Genomic DNA, 16,019 nt, shown 5'->3' with positions numbered 1-16,019 from the left:
TTTAATTTTTATTCAATTATTTTTTCTCTTCTATCTTCTTGTAGCTTTTCTGGATTGGGAGAAGATTTTGATTTTAATTATACTTTTCACAATTGGGACAGTATGTCTGGCAGCTCTAAGGCCAGGCGCGGTGGCTCAAGCCTGTAATCCCAGCACTTTGGGAGGCCGAGACGGGTGGATCACGAGGTCAGGAGATCGAGACCATCCTGGCTAACACGGTGAAACCCCATCTCTACTAAAAATACAAAAAACTAGCCGGGCGAGGTGGCGGGCGCCTGCAGTCCCAGCTACTCGGGAGGCAGAGGCAGGAGAATGGCGTGAACCCAGGAGGCGGAGCTTGCAGTGAGCTGAGATCTGGCCACTGCACTCCAGCCCGGGCGACAGAGCAAGACTCCATCTCCAAAAAAAAAAAAAAAAATGCATACCATATTATAGAAGAAATAAGCAAGAAAACCTGTACTGTAAGCAGGAGAATCTATGGCTCATAAAAATGTAAAAGCATGTTAAATTGCCTAGTTACATTAAAACATTTAGACAAATCAAGAAAAGTCAAATGTATAGAATCAAATTATACTCCAGGAAATCATTGCTTTCCTAGGCCTTCAAGACAAACATTTTAATGTCAGGTCTTAACAGCTAAGTTGGAACTAGAGAAAAAGCAAAGTTGGAACTGGAGAAAGTTGCAATAGTTGAAACAATTGTAGAGAGAATTGTCATCTCAACCAAGCAAAGAGATGTACTATATTAGTATATTAGTCTGTTTTCACACTGCTGATAAAGACATACCCAAGACTGGACAATTTACAAAAGAAAGAGGTGTAATTGGACTTACAGTTCCACATGGCTGAAGAAGGCTCACAATTATGGTGGACGGCAAGGAGAACCAAGCTCCACCTTATATGGATGGCAGCAGGCAAAAACAACAACAACAAAAAAGAACTTGTGGAGAGAAATTCACATTTTTTGAAACCATCATATCTCAAGAGACCCATTCACTATCATGAGAGCAGCATGGGAAAGAAACATCCCCATGATTCAGTCATCTCCTACCGGGTCCCTCCCACATCAGGTGGGAATTATGGGAGCTACAAGATGAGATGTGGGTGGGGATACAGAGCCAAACCATACCATGTACCTTCTGAAGAGGAGAAAGGGCTAAATGACCTGCAAATCATGGGTGGCACAAGATAACAAAAGTTGAACTTCTGAGACAGGAATCTGAAAAGCATAGAGAGGAAAACTCTACCACAAGCAATAAAATTACCATTTTAAATGAAGACTGCATTTCTAACCATAAACTAGAAAAACTAAATGGATTTTAGTAAGAAATGTGGCAGAAATAGAATTGTAAAACAGAAAAAATATAACTTCAGTTCAGATGTTTGAAAATTCAAAGAAACATATTTTACAATTAAAATGAAAAACTTCTTATACCTTTTTTTTTTCTAAAACCAGATAAATACTTCAGAAAACCTTGTTCTGTCTAACTTAGGGTACCAGAATTTTAGTTTTACTTTTATGTTTTTATCTATTATCTAGTAACATATCTAGATACACAATTTTAGTTACCTGTCTACTTAAACTCAGTCTTTAGAAAGATGTGTAATTACATAATTTTAGTCAACTCGATTACTCACAACATTCTTTTTTTAAATTAATCTCTTACAGTGCTTGAATGACCTGTTCAGACCTGCTGCAACTTGCTAGACCTTAAGTTTTGTTCTGTAGTTCATTTTTCTTAAACAACCAGTTATTTTACTTTAGGATAAAAATGTACTTTCCCTTTTTCTTTATCATTTTGACTACATATGATTCTCACATGAAAAAATTCTCTTCTTTTTTTAACCGCCTTACCAAAAATGTAACTTCATATCTATAACCTTTTTCGCTTTTCTTTCTCCTACGTACTCGTTTCTTTCAGTTTGCTTTCTATTTCCTTTCTAAATGCATATTTTGAAAAACAAAAAACAAAAAACAAAAAACCTTTGAATAGCATCTGCATTACACAAAATTATTTCTTCTTTCATAATAAAAAATGAATCTTTTCTGGTACAGTTTGTATATAGAATTACATGTATTAATTAGAATTTTTAATTATCTGTACTCCTAATTTTTAGTGAAAACCTAGGATGCAATCAATTTAAAACTTTTATATATTGAGAACATATTTTACAATTTTTAGAAATATGTGTTTTCTCCTTTTTTTTTTTTGAGACAGAGTCTTGCTACATCGCCGGAGTACAGTGGTGCGATCTTGACTCACTGCAACCTCTGACTCCTAGGTTCAAGTGATTCACCTGCCTCAGCATCCCTAGTAGCTGGGATTACAGGCTCATGCCACTACGCCTAGTTAATTTTTGTATTTTTAGTAGAGACAGAGTTTCACCATGTTGGCCAGTCTGGTCTCGAACTGCTGACCTCAGTTGATCCACTCACCTTGGCCTCCCTCATGTAACTATTTTTAATGTGGGACAGGACATATTTACTAAGAGGCCCAAATATATGTTATCATTCTATAATATTTATGAATCTAAAAGTAAATAAACTTTAGCTTTTGTTTTCAAGACTTAATGATTTAGTATTTTGAATTATTTGGAAATAACCCCAAAATTTAGTGAATATTGTTACTCATTTAACATAACATAATTTTAAGAATACAAATTGCATTAGAAATTCATTTATAAATGTTTATCCTGTTTGCATTTACCTAACTTATTTATTTTAATAATTATATCTAAATTACTTATGAAAACTGAGATATTAGACGGAATTCATGATTATTTCAAACTATTTCCTTGTTAACCATTTTTCATAGCCTGTAAATATCAGGCATTTTTTTACCCAAGTAAGAATCTTAAATTTAAATGTATGAGTATTTTACTGATAACACTGAACACAGCTGTTTTCATAAAATCAACAGCATTAAACTAATCTTTTTCAAAGTTACACACAGATTATTCTGCTTAAGGCTAGATTTGTAGTTTAATAAACTTTGTGGCAATCACAGACACCTTAAAACATCTAGTAAAGACAAATACAATTTTCTCTGCCCAGTAAACCCAGGCAAAAATATATGCTTACAATTCTGGCAGCATTTCAATTTTTTAATCAATAAATTTAAAATCAGCTTATTTATCAAAAATTTAATTAAGTCACATGAACTAAGAAATGTTTGGGCCTTACTCCATACTTAACAATTTATATGTGCACTCACTTATTTAAACCAATTTGAATAGAATTTCTTAAGGAGTATCTGGCTGACTACACCAGATTCCATTATATATACATGACATACAACATAATACATGTACATATGTGTAAACATAACTGTATACATATATATACACACACACACCTACATACATATATACATACATATATACACACACACATATACACAAAGATCTTATAGCATTCATGTTGAAATTTAGGTCACAAGACAGTAAAACATAGCAATATAAACTTACCAGTTTATCTCCATGTTGTATTTTTAACCAAATTGTGTTTCTAACAAAATGAGACAAGTTAAGAATATCTTGTTTACTGGCTAAGATTTAAGATTGCTATATGTTCTGATAGGCAATCTTATGAAGACTGTGGACCAAACTTTGGTCAAAGAAGTTTCCATAGCAGTTTGATTTTATAAAACCTCTTTCATCTTGTTTTCTTTATTCAGTTTCAAATGACTATGAAAGATAAACTGGTATTCAAATATTTACATTTGAGGAAGGATTGGTCAAATTCTATAAGAAAAACAAAATCTCTAAGTGGCATTAAATTTTAGTAACAAATACATCTTTTTCCTTACCAATCTGGTTCACTTGACTTGTCAATGTTGATAGAAAAATATTTTAGAAAACATTATTTGCCATTGTTTTGGTTTTTTAGCTTTTTCTGGTCCATGTGTGTTAGACAATGTTTTTTTTTTTTTTTTTTTTTTAACGGTGAAGAAGATACTTTATATTATTTCTCTGAGCTAGAGTTTGACCTGTTTAATCTTAAGAACATCTTTTCTAAGCTTTATCTTTTCATTTTTTAGACCATCAATACTCTGATTAACTGTTTTATCATCCTAAGCAATGATAAACCAGGCAAACCTAAATTTACAATAAAAGGGATGACACTTAGCTGTTCAGGTTGTTGGTTGTCATAGAGCTACTGCAATTTGTAAAGCCCTTTTTAAAATTTGGAAGCCCTTTAAGATTTTTTTCTTTCTTTCTTAGCTAGAATACCATAAGCAGAGAGTTTACCAGCAGAAAAATTAGCAGATTCAAATTAAAAAAAAAGATAGAGGGTCTAAAGGCTTCTACATGTCCAAGGTAAACTCACTTCAGTCCCACATTTTGACAACGGGAAGCCAGGAATGTCTCCTGCTGAACTTCTCTTAAAAAGCTAAATTATCTTAAAATAAGGAAATAAGAGTCCAGTTGCTTGAAAACATTTTTTTATTTGGATAAATTAATGTATTTGCTGAGGTTCTTGCACCAGACTTATCCTAAGCACTAGCCCATATGGGGTGAAAAATCATTCTAAGAATATATATATATATATATTTGTACAGCAAGAAAAAAAGATTGAGAAAAACAGAAGAGGACATATGAAAATTAAAAACATTTTCCCTTTCACAGCAGAGCATTTCTTCTTACTCTGCTATCCCCATTCCCTCTGCCCCCTCTGCATTTCTTCATCACTCTCAGACTCAAACTGACTCTAGGGAAGGGAAGGTGGGGATAATAACTTTTTAACAGAGTGGTCCCCTTTAATGGTGAGTTTCCCAGGAAGAGAATGAGGGTACACAACTTCTGTAGATGGTAATGAATTACCTGCCCTATTTGAGAACACAGGTTTGTGTGCATCGTAGTCCAGTCCTGAATCCAACTCACATCTTAGAGCGATTCCACCTCCAATAGTTCATCCCATCAACACACCATGTAGCTAAGAATGCAGATGGGATAAAGAACCATGATCCGAGAAAAGGAAGAAATTGGATTGTACCCCATATGGAAGCAACTAGAGAAGAGTAGCTGCACTAGTCTCTTGGGAAAAGGCAAACAAGGTGTTAAACCGATGAAAGTTAACATGGGAAGGGAAGCCAAAGCATCACATAATTTACTTAATTTTCTTTTTTAAATCTTAAAGTGAAGAGAAACTGGCCCTTTTTACTTGGATTGCCAACAAAGCTGATTCAGTGAGAAACATTCTAGGTCTCTTGAGTAATTCAAATGCCTTTCTTGCTGCCTGATGTTATTCATTTAATGTCTTCTATTCCTGTTCCACAAAAGTTTGCAAAAAATACAGCATGTTTAAGTTTACAGCATCACACCTAGAAGTGTGCCCTGGCTGCTATGTAGAATTCTTCAACTGGTAGCTGCATGCAATTCTGAAACCCGTAGACATTTCTCTTTTGATAGAGCAAGCACATTGTAGTCCAGAAGATTATTATATCAAAGGGTATGTACATCAAGAGGTGGTGGCTAACGGAAACCGACTGTACCCACTACCCCACAAACATAGAAGATCTAAGAGCATTAGAAACCAATTGAGAGGGATTGCTAACAGCACTTCTTGCAACCTTTCCCCTAAAAATGAACTGGGAGAAGTTTCAGCCGGTATAACTCTTCTCAAAAATCTAGTGATTTTGGAAAGGAAAATATTATTAGCACCACATAGATTTAAAAAGAACTTAACCTTAAGGGGAAAATGCTGTAATATTTTTCTAAAGGTAGAAAAAATAATTACAATTCAATATGTCTTTTCCGATTTCTGATTGCAGGGAGACTAGAAATTAATATTATCATATATTATCCAGTCATAATTTCAATAGTTTGAGAGGAAGAATATGTCTGCTAATTATGTTTTGTACAATGTGTGAACATATACCCAATAACTACTTTTGAAATATGAACTTCTGGTCAGAATCTAATTTACAATGCCAAATAAGCACATGATAGTTACAAAACTCTTTGGTTCCCTTAAGCACTATTGGGTTTAATATTCTAATCATTATTTAATGAAGTCATATAATATGTGCATTCCATTGTATATAATATATAATGTCTAATATTTAACAAAAAGCCATACTATCTGGCAATTTAGTCACATATCATGACAGTATCGAAATACTGTCCGTATAAGGAAAAAATTCTGGCTTATATTCCAATATAGAGATATAAAATCATATAAATTAATAAAAATAAATTTAACACCTGAGGATTATAAAACCAAATATACTACATCTGCTGTTTAAGTTCCATTTTATTATAATATTTGTTTAAGCAAAAAGAAAACAATTGTTTAATATTTCAATATTATTTGGATTATAAATTTTGAAATATAATATTAAGCAAAGTCATGGAATTTTAAGTGCAATGAATCCTACTTTTTCTTATTGTAAAAATGTTTTATTTTCCATTGTGATACTCTTGGGAGTCAGAGAGGCCGCAGTTAATAATTATAGTGGGATGAAAGGAACAGGCTAAGATGGTTTCAGGCAATTCAGTACGTATGTTAGTTCTGTTTGGTTTAATAACTTTTCATCAGTTAAAAATAACATGGGGAATATTAATTACTATTTATTATTTGGAGAAAATATGTCAGGTAAAATAAAAGAGACCAAGTAAAAATGTATCAGGTGTGTTTAATACCCAGATGTTCTCAGTGACAAAATTTAAGTATGTTTCAAATAATACATTCAGAAGTGATTTTATTTTAGACAATGTAATTGGACTTCCTATTGTTTTAATATGGTGGACTGCTGTGGTTCAGTCAATATTTCATTAAATTTTAGTCTCATTAAAATTTACATGACCAATAGGTCAGATTGATGAAATGTTTTCTGTACAAAAATCTTCACTCAGTTTTGTTTTGTTTTGTTTTGTTTTAACTTGAGAGAATTCAATGGCTGACTGAGGATTGACTTGGTGAATTTACACAAAGTCAAGAAACTTCATGGTACCTTCACATCAACTCCTCACCATTGGAAGGCAGATTAATTCTAAAACAATTTCAGATCTAATTTTTTCCATACTATGTAATAGAATCAAACAGCTATCAAATATTTGTTGTGTAGGGGAAAGTAAAGGACCCTTGTTTAGAGAACCTGTGTAAATGAAGCCAGATCCCAGAAGCACCACTTGGAGCCATTAATCTGTATTGGAAATTGGTAACAGATAAACTTTTTATAGTATTAAGCAACTGTAATAGTGGGACTGTTCATTACAGCACCTAGTGAGTGCTACTCTACTTAATAAAAGCATATAGGTTTTACATGACTTGAAAGATTGTATTTTAAAACATCATTAGCTATTTTATATTAATAGTACTTTCTTTAAAAAGTTCCAGATTTTTATCGTATTGAAATTAATAACATGCTTCATGGATTAGGATATGTTTATTTTTTATTTGTGCTTTACTTTCATTGCCATTCTACTCCTGTTCTTCTTTTCATTATTACGTCTTACAATTTATGAGAAATTTGGTCTGCACTGTTACCAGTGGAAGCTTCATGTCTCACCTCACTGGATTCCTATTCTTGTTGTGCATGACTGCCCTTAATACATGAAGTAAATATGCAGCAGTTGTATTGAAAAGTGAGTCTACCTATAACCGTAAGCATAGCACTGCTTTATAACTGGCATTTCTTTCTTGCCTTGGAAATAATTATTTCAATTAGTTAGGGTAGAGGTTTTGTAGTTTTCATTCATACTAACAAAGCTGTCAGCCACACTGAAGAAAATACAAAGCAAGCTAGAAAACACAGAGATTTAAGGCTTTTGTAAGTAGCTTATATCTCAGTGGAAAATCTCCAAGAGCTCTGAGTAAATAAATATTAGACTGTTTGTTCTAAATAAAAGACTTATCCTAAAAGGTGGAAAGCAAAAAAGGAAGATGTGGAAGAAATTCGTGAAACCATAACGTGATGCCCAGAAACTGCCTTCTGTGAACAATGACATCTTCTGTGCTCCTGAGATTAGTTCCCAGGAAAAGTAAGGAAAAGGGAGTGCACACCACATTGAAAAGTCATTCCTGCTGGCTGAAACTAGATTTCTTGAACTCAAAGAAGTGAAATGCTAAATAAAGACAGAAAAATCTAGTTTTCCCATGATTTTGAAATGTATATAGATGTCAAATGATCATAATTACACTATCATGAATACATTATCTACCTACACATTTCCTTATATATTAAACGTTAAAGTTTACTCATACCAGTTTTTACAGTAAATGGAACCAGAGGAAATATGAATAATTTAACAAATTTACTGGAAAATTAATGGTCTTTTTTAAACTTATTTTTTTATTACATAGACTGATAGTAATTATTGTGTCTTCATATACCCTCCAGGTCAAAATTCTTTTTCCAAGATGAGTTTTCTCATAAACACAGACATAATGCATCTGTCAAATGACCTTTTACCTTCCTTAACATTTTCAGTGCCAGTACTCTTGGTCTTTCAATAACCTTCACGTGGTTTGCAACATGACACTCATTCACAAAAATAAAACTTCCCTGGCAAAGACATTTATCTGTAAAATATTGTCCCTTTTTTCGTTATATTTTTGTTATCAGTTCAACTCTCAGTTACTTGACAAAGAGATTTATGTGATATTTAGTAAGAAAGATTTTATGATAGGAATGCATGCAAAACATTAGTGCACTTGTATGGACAAGTCAGAGTTTGGTGAAAATACATAGGAGGGCTGATAGCCATGATGTCTTCAAACACTGTGGCAAAGCAACAGGTGTGACATTTTACATAAAATTCCTTAAAAATACATTATATAGAACATTTAGTACACACAAGTACACACATGCACCTCTTTACAAAATCAGAGAGAGTAATAGTCACCTTAGAACTGGATGAGAAAATTATAATTTCTCTAGAATTTGAATTATATTATCTATATTTATATTTTAATAGACTATTTTGCTAACTATAACTGTAAGGTTTTATGACATCAGGAGAAATATAGGAAGAAGGTCAGCATTTTGGGAAATGCATCTGTTTTCTTACCATATGCTGGAAATTTCTTAATGATACTATAATGCAGAAAACATCACTTTTCCTTTTCGGCTTTTCTTATTTCCATCTGTCAAACTGGGATTCTCTGGGACCAGCTGGAGAACGTTACTTCGAAGGGATTGTTGCTTGTAAACTTCAGGTTATATTACATTCTTTGAAATGAAGCTTCTTAATTATAGTATAATAATGTTTTATTCATTCAAAGCTGTTAAAGCACAATGTCTTTATTATAACAAATAGCTTAATTAATTTAAATACGACTTTATTGAGGAATAGCTAATTAATCTCGTCATTGAAAAAGTTTTAGCACAAATCTGAGTCAAAATAACACATATAGTTGTTAATTCATTATGTGCCTGGCTCTAAAAAATCTAATTCTACTTAAGAATGTAGACATAATGAGGAATAGTTGACATTTTTGACTATCAAAGTAGCACTTTGAAATTTCTGATTTGACATTATAAATTTGTATATATTGAAGAATGTAATTTAGTTAATGAAAATTCATCATTAACCTTGAAGAGACATTTGTGAATACGTTAGGAAACAACTATCAGCTGTTGTCATGCGAATATCCTGTCCTATTTTCATATATTATAGAAAAAAAATAAGGAATATTTGTAACATTTTATCCCAATTGTTTGTTTGACAGCGTATATACTTGTTCTACCACCTGCTCACTAGTTCTTCATCACAGGCCTCATACGCTCTTTTTTAATTGCTTAAGAGAAATCAAAGTTTGTCTTTAAAACTCAAATTCAACTAGATTTAAAGTGAAAGTTACTTACTTATGTATGAATTTATTTGTATGTTTGTTTCTACTTCTAATTTTGTCATATCAATATATTTTTTCCAACTCAGATACTGAGAAATGATTATAAAAACTCTAATATCAGGTGGCATGTGCAATATACACTGCATGGAACTCAAAAGTCAGAAAGAATTCCTGTGGCCAGCCTGTGTCAAGATTATATAAAAGATGGTAGATGATGGCGTATTGATAGTGTGCTCACTAAGAAAGGTAATTTGTCACTGTTAGCTTCCTCTTGCAAGTTATAAAACAAATTTCCAGTGGATTTTCTCCCTATTGTGAAGAAAAGTGTTTATTATTGTATAATGTATATTTATAATTGTTATTTTTTCCTTTTCATCATTTTATCTTACATTTATAGCTGTAACCTCTGGATAAGATCATTTTCATGAGTTGTGTCAGACCATTTTGAGGTGATTTGAGTGGCTGTGTTTGTACTGTGACCATCAGCTGTCTTCAGTGGCTTAATCCAAGTTAATCCAGTCACTATCTTTTCTTCAGTATTTCAGAACTGGGACTAAATTACTCTATTTACCTTAGTTTGAATAGTGAAAAAAGGTGCGATCTGAGCTTGGCTATATGAAAAAAAAGTAGAGAGAGCCAGTCTATAGAGGTTGGTAAGCAAAATTGAAGTCACAAAGAAAAAGAAACATGACAGAAAGCGTAATGTCTGAGTTCTCGATATTGATCTTCTTTCTAGTTCTAGTTTCCCACAGTCCTGCTGCATTCCTGCCCTGGAGTTCCATGGAATACTTTGTAGGTATCCTTACCAAAATGTCTCATTTTAAAAAGTCATCCCAAGTGATTTTCTCTTACTTACACCTAAATTTTCAGGTAATGCAAGTCTTACCAATGTATGAATTCTTATAATATATAATTGATAAACCTCACAGCCTCAGATTGTTACAGGATCACTGGGGTGTAATTTTTCTGGCTGGAAACCTCTGTGGTTATGGTGCCTTTGCCCAAGTTTTTTGGTCCAGGAAGTATGAGGAACACAGACAAGTGAAAGGTGAAAAAAGAAGTTTTATTTAGTATTAGAACAGCTCAGAGGAGTGGGTAGTTCCTTTCTATAGGCAGGTTGCCCTGTGGAGTGTTCAGCTTTCTGCAGAGAGGAGGCCCTGGAGAGGGTAGCTCTTCTCCATAGCAGGTTGTTGGGACATTTCTATAGGTTTCTGAAACTCTCAGTGAAGAGGGTAGCTCCTTTCTGCTCCCTGGTCTCTGCAGCTCTCAGCAGAGAGATTACACCTCTCTGCAGCTGGTCCTCCCATCATCTCCAGCTATCAGCAGAAAGGGTACTCCTCTCAGCAGCTGGTCTTCCAGTTCCATCATCTCTCTGCCCTCTTTGTCCTCTGGCCATCCTCTGCCCTGCTCTATTGAGTCTAGGGCTTTTATGGACCTCAAAGGGGAGGAGGCACCTGCCGACTGGCTCATGGGCAGCCATGGGAGGGCAAGAATAGGCACCATGAGTTCCCATTCAAGTGAGGCAGGAGTAGCAGCCTAACCCCCATCCTTCAGGCCCTCCCTGGCCTGACAAAGGGGCCTTGCTGGGAACTCATCCCCTTCCACCTAGGAATAATCTGCTTGCCTGCTGTTATTCATAGTCCCAGGGTTGGAGCCAGTAGCAGAGAGAGGCCAGGTGGCAGGAGCAGACACCTCCAAGCCAGCAAGGACAAAGGTCTAGGGGGTGGCTGGGGTTGTCCTTTCTGGGGGCCCCCAAAGGTCCAGGCTGCAGAGATGTCCAGATCCTACATTTGGGAGGACAGCCACAGATGCACCCGTGGAGCTCCTGCCCTGACAACTTGGAATTGGTTCCTGCTTGTCCCCAGATCCTGCTTGCTCCATGGAGTGGGAGGCACAGATTTCCAGCCATGGATTGGGCTGTTGCAGCTACATCCAGGAGGGCGGATCCTGCTTGCTCCTGGCCCCCTGCAAGAGCACAGGGAGTCTCAGATCCACAGCCTCCATTTGGGCAGCTACAGCCCTGTCCAGCAAAGTTGGGGCTCCCACCAACACCATGGAGTCTGCTGCCCCAGCCATGCCTCCCTGCTGCAGCCAGCATGATAGCAGCAGCCAGTGCCATCAAGATTGGATGAAAATCCCAGTTAATATTTAGCTCATGGTCTGTATCTCTTATGTCCCTTGTCTTTTGAACAAACATTCTTAGGACATGGCCATCATCATACATCTTTCCTACTTTACCTCTTACTCTTCAGTCCTTGGGCTTCAATCTCTATAATTATAATTAATAAATATTGAAAATATTGCATTACTGCAGGCTTTCGTATAAACATCAACTTTTTTATTAGAGCTTGTTTTAGAGTGCAGCATATGGCCTTTGAATGTACCATCGGTGGATTTTGATTGTGATGTTTAACAAAGTATTAGTTAAGTCTACTTGGTTTTTAGTGTTGTTCATGTCTTGTGTTTCCTTGTGGATCTTCTTTACAGTCATTCTATCCATTGTTAAAAGTGGGGTATTCAAAGCCCCAGTTCTTATTATTGAACTGTCTATTTTTTCATTCAATTCTGTCTGTTTTTCCTTCATGCATTTTGGGACTCTTTTGTTAGGTTTATATGTAATTTTATACATTTCTGGTATATTGATCATTTTATTATTATAAAAGATCTCTCTTGATGTCTTATAATAACTTACTTTTATTTTGAACTTTTTCATTTGACACAAATGTTGCTTGTTCGGCTTTCTTATGTTGCTGTTTGCATGATACAACTTGTTACCTCCTTTTAGTTTTAACCTGTTTGAATTTTGAATTTAAAGTGTGTCTCCTGTATACAACATTTAATTGGATTTAAGAAAAAAAAAAAAAAAAACTCTGATGACCACTGATTTTTGTTTTGATTGTTTAATCCACTCCCATTAAATGTTATTATCGATATAGTTAAATTTTTTTTTTTTTTTTTGAGACAGAGTCTCACTCTGTCACCCAGGCTGGAGTGCAGGGGCCGGATCTCAGCTTGCTGAAGCTCCTCCTCCCGGGTTTAGGCCATTCTCTTGCCTCAGCCTTCCGAGTAGCTGGGACTACAGGCACCCGCCACCTCGCCCAGCTAGTTTTTTGTATTTTTTAGTAGAGATGGGGTTTCACCCTGTTAGCCAGGATGGTCTCGATCTCCTGACCTCGTGATCCGCCCGTCTCGGCCTCCCAAAGTGCTGGGATTACAGGCTTGAGACACCGCGCCCGGCCGATATAGTTAAATTTACATCTGTCATCTTACTTTTGTTTTCTCTATGTTGCATGGTTTTTTTACCTTGATATTTTCCTATTTCTGCTTTAGTGCTTTCACGTCCCTCAAGTGAGTATTTTATAGTTCAATTATTTATTTCCTTTCTTGATTATTTTACAATATATTTTTGAGCATTTCTGTAATGACTAATCTAGGGCTTTCTATATACATCTTAACTGACAGAATCTAGTTTAGATTTATACTAATTTAATTTCAACTAAAAATAGAAAGTTACATTTCAGTAGCCCTATTTCTCTTCTCCTTTGCATGTTAATTTTGTTATATGTATTACATCTATATATGTTATAATCTAATAATACATTGTTATATTTATTACTTCATATAATAATATATATGTTAAAGAAGCTGAGAGAAAAAATAACAAATATATATTTATTGATTTTGTTATATAAACCTTATTATTTCCCACTTCCGATTTTCTTTATTTGGTCTTGTGTCTTTAGTTATAGTCTGGTGTTGTTTCTATATTCCAATACTACTTTGCTTGCTATCACAATGTGTATTATGTTCCTACATGTTATATGCTCAGCAACGCTTTTGTTGACATATTATCTGCATTATAAATCAGTTAGGAAAAAAAATCCATTTATTGTTTTTTATATTTACATAATTACCTTTAACAGTGATCTTTATTGTTTCAGGTGGATTTAAAGTACCATCTTGAATCACTAGCTGCTACCGTCCTAAAGAACTTGAAAAAATATTTTTTGATAGGTGGATCTGCTAGCAATTAATTCTATCAGCTTTTGTTTATCTTGGATTGTCTTTTCATTTATTTGATCCTGGAATGTCATTTATTTGCCTTTGTTTTTGAAAGTTAGTTTTGGGGCTATGAGTTTCTTTATAAGTAATTTGTTCTTTCAGTACGTTGAGTATGAAATTCTGCTCTCTACCATTTCTGATAAGGTGTTAAATGTTAATCTCATTGTGATTTCATTGTACTTGACAAATCATTTTTTTCTTGCTGTCTTCAAAATTTCCTTTTGTTTTCCACTTTCAGCATTTTGCTATGATGTGTAAAGTCACATTTTTGTATGTGCACAGAAACCTTTGTTTTTACATCCTTCATCCTCCCACCACAGTCTAGATTGTGACTCATGAGGCTGAACCTCTATGTCCTTGCAAATCCATTACTGATAACTTAGTGGCCTGCCATGTGCCCTCTGATTACACACCCTCTCCTGCTAAAATAATAATTTTCTTTATTTTATGTTCTCACTTTCATGTTTTTTTTTTTTTTTGGCTCCTATATAACTATTCTTAAGCAGTGTTTTGCTTTTGATACTCATTTTGAACATTAAATGAATAGATTCACACTCTGTGAATTCCTCCGTGGCTTCTATTTAATTAAATGTTTAGATTTGTAGATATAGTCACGTAAAAATGTATAGTTTTCAATTCATTATCCACCATATGTACTAATCTATTGTTTCACTTTACTACCCTTATTAATTGTACATTTGATAGAGATGTTTTCAAAGTTTCATATTATTCCTTTTACAAGAAGTTGCTTTAAATAATCTTGTACTGTTTCCCAGCTCACGTGCTCAAGATTTGCTCAAAGGGTTATATTCATGAGTGCAGTTTTTGAGATATAAGATATATAATATTTGTGTTGAACTTCACTAGTCATCTTAGCCAGGATCCTTTAGAAATCAGAGCCTAAGGCGATGATTGCAATATTAACATTCTAGGTAATCTCTGCAAACCCTAGGCAGTTATGATAAAGGCAAAAGATTGTGAGGTAAACAGTGATTGCAGATAATACCCACCCTATTGTCTACTGTTTTAAAAATGTGGCAGAAATTCATAGCAGATGTCTCAGTGAGCATGTTCTTTGTAAATTCTGTAGGAGTTTAAAAGAGAACTACATCTTAGAGTATATGTGGTAATCCTCTCACCAAGAATACATAAAAGGTTCTGCTACTTCACAACATCATCAGTTTTTTAAAATCCACTTTACTTTTGCTAGTCTAGTGAATATAACATAATTTCTCAATATTATTTAATTTCATTTCAGTAATTAGGATGGTCCACTTGCCTTTACCATAAAATACTTATCATATATTTTCTCATTATTTGTGGATTTTTAATCTTTTTTCCATTGACATAATGATATATTTATTTTAGTTCTCTAAAACTTTTTCACTGTATTCATTACAAAAATATTTTTATACATGACTTTACTTTCACTTCATAAAATGCTTTGTTAGGAAAATGTACAGTTTGCAATAATGACCTTGGCTTTTTTTCTGTGAATAAAAAATTTGATTTTCATGCATTTCTAAGTTAGGGAATTTTCTTTTCCTTTTTTTGAGACAGGGTTTCGCTCTGTCACCCAGGATGGAGTGCAGTGGCGAGACCACAGCTCACTGCCTCAACCTTGTGGCCTCAAGAGATTCTTTTGCCTCAGTCTCTGAGGTGCTGCAATTACAGGGCGTACCACTGTGCCTGGCTTAAGTTAGTTTTAAAAATATTTTCTTTATGGATATGTAGAGGATAGCCACTCGTTTAATACAAGTCATTTAAATATAGGATTCCTTTTGTTGTTGTTGTTGTTGTTGTTATTGCGTTTTTGTTTTTGTGTTTTGGTTTTTGTTTGTTTGTTTGAGACAGAGTCTTTCTCTGTTGCCCAGGTTGGAGTGCAGTGGAGCGACCTCAGCTCACTGCAATCCCCACCTCCTGGGTTCAAGTGATTCTCCAGCCTCGGCCTCCCGGAGTACTTGGGATTACAGGTGCCCACCACCACACCCAGCTAATTTTTGTGTTTTTACCAGAGACAGGGTTTTACGATGTTGGCCAGGCTGCTCTCAAACTCCTGACCTCAGGTGATCCGCCTGCCTTCGCCTCCCAAAATGTTGGGATTATAGGCGTGAGCCACCACACTCGGCCACAATTCCCATTTTTGTAAAGAAACTATG

The sequence above is a fragment of the Trachypithecus francoisi genome, unplaced genomic scaffold (genome assembly GCF_009764315.1).
Source record: "Trachypithecus francoisi isolate TF-2019V2 unplaced genomic scaffold, Tfra_2.0 Lachesis_group1, whole genome shotgun sequence".
Taxonomy (NCBI): Eukaryota; Metazoa; Chordata; class Mammalia; order Primates; family Cercopithecidae; genus Trachypithecus; species Trachypithecus francoisi.
The sequence above is the reverse complement of the archived record's forward strand: the minus strand, read 5'-3'. Positions refer to the sequence as shown.